Here is a 7574-nt window from a genome sequence, read left to right as displayed (position 1 = left end):
AAATTTTAATTATAAAAAATCTACTATTGATGGAATGCTTTGTTACATTGGAATCACAACCTCTAGTACCCAGGAATAACATAATATCATAGATTATCGTAATTCAGTGGTGATATAATAGTAAATTGTATTAAAATCCCTAAACTCATCAAATGATATGTATCATATTTGCTTATGGAATAGTATTTAACTAAATATGACTACTAGATCTAGCTCAGGATCAGAACAGATTGAAATAATTATTTTAATTGACTCGATCAAATATCACAGAAATAAGCTGTAAGTTCATGTTGATGATGCCAAAAGATATTGTTTTCAATTGTATATTGCATTTATTATCGCAACACATCACTGCTTAGATAAAATCTACAGCATAAACATGATTAAAAAAAATTCTTACAGCCTTAAGATGTTATTTATTGTATTTATTATTGGTATTGAATATTTCCTAACACTACTGATGATGAGTACGTAGCAATACTCGAAAAAGCGATGTATGGTCAGCCAAATTTCAATAAATTAACTAAATTTTTGTTCTTGTCTTTTGTTTGCTATTCGAATCCGTCTAATTTTGACGTGTCACTCTTCGCAAGAAAAAATTAACGTTACTTATTGTATTATAATTTAATTATTTAGTAGTTATTACATACAAATTCAATATTAAAAATAAAATCGAGTGACTCATACCTTACATGAGTTTAATTCAGTACTATTATATTAAAAATTTATTTTTCATATTTATTGGATTAAAACAATTGAATTTTTTTAATTTAATTAATTCTCACCTTTCTTAATATTCTTTTACTCTTACATAAATATTTGAAAAATACAGACGTAAAACCCACGAGAATTTACAAATTTAAAAAAGTCATATTTCTTCTTGTCTATTTGAATTTACCATTAGAACATGTATCCAAACTCAGATGTAACATATGGAATTCTCCACCAGCCTGAACTAAAATGAATGCTATCATCGATAATTTATCTTAAAATTAGATTCTAAGTTTGCTAATGCCCATTAAATGGAACATAATAATCTTATATTTTCTTCTTCTTTGTTTAAGTACATAATCCTATTTACGATGTGATTAATTATTGCTTATATCAATTAAAGTTGTTTTTTACCTCTCTTATTGACATCAAATATTATCATTACGAAGTGGAAACCATCTGTAATTAATATTTATATCTGAAAATCTATCATTTTTCGATATTGCTATTTTATGAATGATAATGATGATTATATTGCATCCTTAACAATGAAATCTTCAGATTAAGATTAAGTTCTGAGCCACAATATGCAACTGTACACATGTTACCACTGATGAAAACCTGAAAAAGTATTTTAAGCAGTACTGGCTAATACTCGCAGTTTAAACAGAACAAGAGTTAGATAAGATTCAAACGGTTTCACTTAATCCTAATTAGAAAGTTCCTGTTCCTTCACTTTTGATACAGCGTTCGCTAACCTTGGAAAAATAAATATATATTTTAAGACTCTGCGAAAATTATTTAAATAAAATAAAGTGGACTTTTTGCACATTGCCATAACGATTAATAAAATGTGGATTTACTATTAGACTACGAAACCCGAAGATTGGATTGAAAAATGCAAAAACGCTCTTAAGAAGACAATAGGTACCATTTATTGGAATGGCAAGAATTTGTTGTTGGCTAAATACAACATAGTATATGATACGAAACCTAGTTTCTTATACTACTAAAACTATGGTTAGTTGGTTTTAGTAGCGACAGCGTTTCCTTTTTTGTCCAAAATGCAAATTGACGCCATATCACACACTTGAAGATGATATTCTAATTTATAGAATCAGTTTATACCTTTCGTAAAAGAAATTTATTTTGTTATATATATGTAATTGGGATTTTTACCAGGCTCATTAATTTGTAGACTATTATAGTAGAATCTCTTAATGTTGGCAGACCTGAGAGTTTACATAAAAAGCATTCAATAGTTTATTTTTCCCTGCAGTTTCTGCATTTCTTGTTGAACGGGATACCTAATCGTTTGGTATTGGTGCTTTCAGCCCAATAGGCTGTCAGTACTAATACAAGTTTTATCACTTCCATCCCAGCTCTTCCTATTAGGAAACGTCGTAATGAAAAACATTTTCATTTTCAAAAGGCTAATATTATTTTATTTCTCTTTTTTTATACCGCTTTCTGAAACTTCAAGACTCCCTTTTGCTAAAATTTACAAGTTTTTTTTTAAATTGCCTGACCATTTTTCTTTTACCAGATCTAACCCGGTGAAAATTTTGTACTTTGAAAATTTTCCATTTTGGTTCGAACGGAAATATTTTTATCAAATGAATTTAAATACAGAATAAATGGATTTAAATTTGAGTACTACGACGCAATGAAGAAATTTATAAACGTTTCCCTTTGACTTTGGGTCCAAAAATTTTCTATACTTTTCAGATCAATAGAAAATATTAAATAATGGCTTGTTTATTAGGACAAACAAATAAAGAGCAGTACTATATTTTAGGTTTGGAGATAAGTTAGCTTGAAACAAAGGTTTTGTTTCATAGAGCAATGCACCAGACCATTCATCTGTTACAACAAAATTGGTCCAATTACTACGTTCTTGTCACACCTACTGTACAAAATTAAGTAATATTAATTTAAGTCTGTAGAACAATATATTTGAATATTTAGAGAAAACAATAAATTATAAATATATCTTTTGGTAGATTATATTTTGATTTTAGTTTAACAAAATCAGTATTCTACTGTACAAAATATATTGTCACATGGTATATGAGTGTAAACACGGTAGATTTAGTTTTATTTAAAAATAATTTAAAATGAGTATTCATTATTAGTAAAGTTACAAAAATGAAAATCTTTTGATTAATTTTAATAAGGGAAAAAATTATCTATTCATAAATTTAAAATTAAACTTCCCAAAACAACTATTGTAAGTTTTATAAAAAAAATTATATTAACATTTAAAGTAAGAATATCTCATATCTCTTGTTTATGATATTTGTACAGAGTAAAGTTATATGTATGCGTGCAAATGTTAACTATTTTTGTATGTATTAATTATTTAAAAATTTAAATAAAAATATAATTGTTCTGAGTACAGTTTATTTATGGATTTAGACACCATAACAATGTGTGTACGTACATACATAGATTAAAATGCGGGATTGTATTTAATTTTATTAGAAAATTCTAAATATGCAAAATGGTGTGTAAGTCGTAAATAAAATTGTGATATGATAGCAAAGCGCCCTCTAACTTTAAATTTAAATTTAAACCACAACAATAACAATAAAACACAGTTTCGTATTTTTTTATTTTTAACTATTCGCCAAAGTCAGATATGCAAAATCATAAAAAAAATGTATTAAATAAAACAGCCAAACAGTTTAATATTAAAAAATAAATATTATATATTATATTTTATTATTCAAAGCTTAATGCACATATAATTACATAAACATAATTACATATTATAACTAATAATATTAAATAAATACATTTTTACACAGAAGCATTTATTATAAATAAAATATTTAACCTTTTTATAGTTTAATGTTTCTTCAATAATAATTAATTTGTTTTGCCATGAATTAATTAGTTGAGTTTATATATATATAAATACATTTTCCGGTTAAGTTTAAATTAAATACAACTACAAATGAAGTGTACATAAAACAGTTTTTTTTTAATAATATTATTATTCAAAGATATGAGCAAAGGAACATTTTACAAATATTAAATGTGAAAATAAAATATATTGCGCTCAGCACATATTACAAAGGCTTTAAGTGATATTACATATGAGATCAAATCAAACTTTTACAATAATTATAAACAATTGGCAACATTGTTTCTAAAGCAATTTACATAACAATTAAAAATATTTGTAACATAAGTTATATTATATAAATATATAGATATAGATATTTTTAAATTGATTAGAAAAGAAGAAAAACTTGTGATGTGAGTTAATGAAAAACGTCGAAGAGTGGAAAGAATGATGAAAGGAGTGCCAGAATTAAAAATTAGACAATTTTTAAATTTCCATTTTTAGAGTTATTTATTTAAATAAAAAGTATTAGGATCATAAAAAATATTAAAAATAGATGTAATATTAGTAAGGTTTGTGTATATAATTAAGAAGTAATTTTCTTAGCATAATGATGAATAACATCTAATAGAATTGTGAAATAAAATTAAAGTAACATCAATATAAATGGATTCGAACTACAAATTGTGAGTTGGGTTTGCGAGATGAAAAAAGTTATTATTAAATAAAAAATATTTTATATATTTTTGATATAGTTCAGTCACTAATAAAGTAAAAAACAATTCAGGTTTCCAACTATACTGAAGGTTCATAACTGTTTTTTTAAATATGGCATATTGGTAATTTTATATATTGTAATAATAAACTGATTAGTGAAAGATAGCAGTCAAGCGTTTCTGGTTTTAACATTTTATATGTAGAAACAAATATTTTTTTATAGAAATTTTTCCTGATTATTGTTCTTTGTTTTTGGTCTAGTATTTATATTTCTATTCATTTTAATTTTTTTTCATTTTTTTTGGTGCTACAAGGTGGCGCTTTGACATTTGCGCTTCATCTAATTTCGAAATTGAGTTTATTTGATTAGATTAATTCGTACACAGTGTGAAACTATAAAACCTAACAAATAAATATCTGCACTCATGTAAATAGAATAAGGAAGTTCATGCCAACAGTATACATATTTAGCTTCTAACTGAAGAAAACATTGAATCGGCGAAGTAGATCGTATTGGAAAATCGTTGTGAACCGATAAGAGAGATTGCAGTGTTGTTGGGGATCTCATATGGATCGGTCGAACACATTTTAACTGATATTTTGGGTTTGAAACGCGTCGTTTCTCGGCTGGTGACGAAAAAGCTGAATTTTATTAAAAAAAAAAGCCGCAGTTTTTGCCTAAAAACTCCATCAATATCATCAACCAAGCATCGTACTCTCCAGATATGGCCCCGTGTGACTTTTTCCTCTTCCCCCCACCTCAAATTGCCATTGCGAGGAACGCGTTTTGAGACCATAGAGGCCATAAGGTAAAAATCGCCACACAAACATTTTTCGACTTCTTTGTATAAACGCCAAACAAAAACTAATCGTACGATATGCGTTCAACTTTGACAGAATGTGTATAATAGTGTTGTCAGCATGAAAATAAAAAAAATTTGCCGATTAGATAACCGCGGGAATTCAAAAATAGGCGTCTCGTTCCGTTTTGATCAAAAGGTATATGTGTATTAAATGTTTTCGATTTGTGCAGAGAAGTAATTAACTGAATACAATTATATTATAAGAGGGCGTTTTATCATTGGCAATTAAAAGAAAAAATATCACAAAGTGAAGAGCTAGCTGTAAAAACTAATGATACAGAACAGAATCACTGTACAAAACCGTTAAAACCTCCTGTAAGTAATCACTTGGTAGTAAATTTTGTGACTTAAACTAACTGCTTCATAGGAACTCAAGTCAGATAGAGATAGCGAACTACGTATATATCTAATCAGGTCAAATTTCTATATAAATCAATAGAAGAAGCTTTATTTAAAGGTAAGAAGTTTTTCAACGATACCACCATATATAGACCCAAATTCATATAATCATATTCTGACCACTATAAAGAAATTTTTTCTTGAAAAATATTCGCCAATCTGAAATGATCATAAATTTTCTGATGCCACATAAAAAAGATTATATCAATATATCTGGTTTTTAATTGGTATACTTTTCAAAAACCCTTATATATATTGAAAATTGTGTTTGACAATAATAATGATTACTAATGCGTGGATTTTTTAGTGAAGTTAATAATCTAAATTAAATTGATCTTCTTGATTTTAAAATAAGTTTACTTCAAAAAAGATATTTTTGGTTAATTTCTATCAATTATGACCGTTGAAATAATTTAAATATTTTCATATATATATCCATATATTTATCATATTCTAAACTCTTTAATTCCACAAATCTATCCATCAGTTATTAATATAAATATAATAGACATTTATATTCTAGTGCCGATCTAGTTGCAAGGACGGGTTAAGGTTATCTTAACCTGTGTTACTGTGACGTGTCATATTGTTATCACGGTAAAAGAATAAAACCGTTCGTCACGTTCTTTGGGAGTACTTATTTTTCGAGCTATAAGGATACTGAATACTTCAGAGCATAATAAAATTTTACGAAGTATTTTCTGGAATTCATGGATCAGGTATCCGACTCTGTTGTTTATTTATTTATCATGTATCTATTATTTAGAACAGTTTATCATTTCATGTAATGGAACCAAGGACTGGGTGTGGAAATCTTAGTAAGAATATAAGTTTTTCTACATAAAAATCATGCATATTAGAAAATATGTATTGTGTCAATATTGCTCTACTAATTTTATTGTTTTTTCGAATAAAATTAATTAAAATATTATGTTCTAAATAAAATTCCATATTTTCTTCAAGAAGTTTAAAATTAAAAAAAAAAAAAACTATTTTTGTGTTAACGTATAAAATTAGTAGTGTGTTTTTTCAAAGAATTTATGTTTTAAATTAATTCAACGATTTGTGCTACACAATTTGTAAATTTTATAAATAAAGAAAATTAAGATGATAAAAGTAAATGAGTGCAATTTTTAATGACGAAATTATTAAGACAATAATTATTGTGAATTTAATTTTATTATATTATAAATAATTATTTTTTCTTTATATATTTTCACAGTAAACTAAACAGAATCTTTACAGAATGCTTAAAAGCTATATTATTTTTATTTATTGTTAATTAATAATTAATAATTTTTACTATAGTTAATGACTTATGTTGCTTAAAGTTGTGTTTACAGTTGTAAGAGTGGTAGTAGAAATAGTAGTAGTAATAGTAAAAATAGTAGTAAATGTTATTTTTGAAATAGTAGTAGTATTAAGTAAAGGTGTTTCAAAACACCACATTAAGATGTCTTGTTTAATAATTAAAATTAATTTATATTTATTATGATTTTTGTTTTACTGATGGCGTTTTACTGATTATTAATAAAAGATGTTTAGTTGATTTATATATAATTCCTTTATGGTATCAAAGAATTTATGAGACATTAACGTACTACGAGTTTATATAGTAAGAGATATTGTATTAAACGCTTCTAGCATGACATTTGCTTTGTCTGATTGCAACATTTACCAAAAAACCACCAACCAAAATATTTTATTAAAACAATCTAAAATTAGAAAAAACAAAGAAAAAAAACAAAAATGCTATAAATTATTTTAGAAAAGAAATAATGAATATATATATTGTATGTACTTAATATTTATGTATAAAAATATCGTTAGCAAATTACTTATACAAGCAAATATAAATATATTATCGTATATATGGTATATTATGTATATAATTATTTGGTTAGTTAAACAACATACAACTCGTTTGTGCAAAATTATTTATTTTTAAGAGTGGAAGGGAAAAGAAATAACTAAAAGATATTGCTATAAACTTATATATAAAATTATGTTTTGCAATTTGCAGCAAAAATTTA

This window comes from Teleopsis dalmanni, chromosome 2, assembly GCF_002237135.1.
Source record: "Teleopsis dalmanni isolate 2A chromosome 2, ASM223713v2, whole genome shotgun sequence".
Lineage (NCBI taxonomy): Eukaryota > Metazoa > Arthropoda > Insecta > Diptera > Diopsidae > Teleopsis > Teleopsis dalmanni.
The sequence above is the reverse complement of the archived record's forward strand: the minus strand, read 5'-3'. Positions refer to the sequence as shown.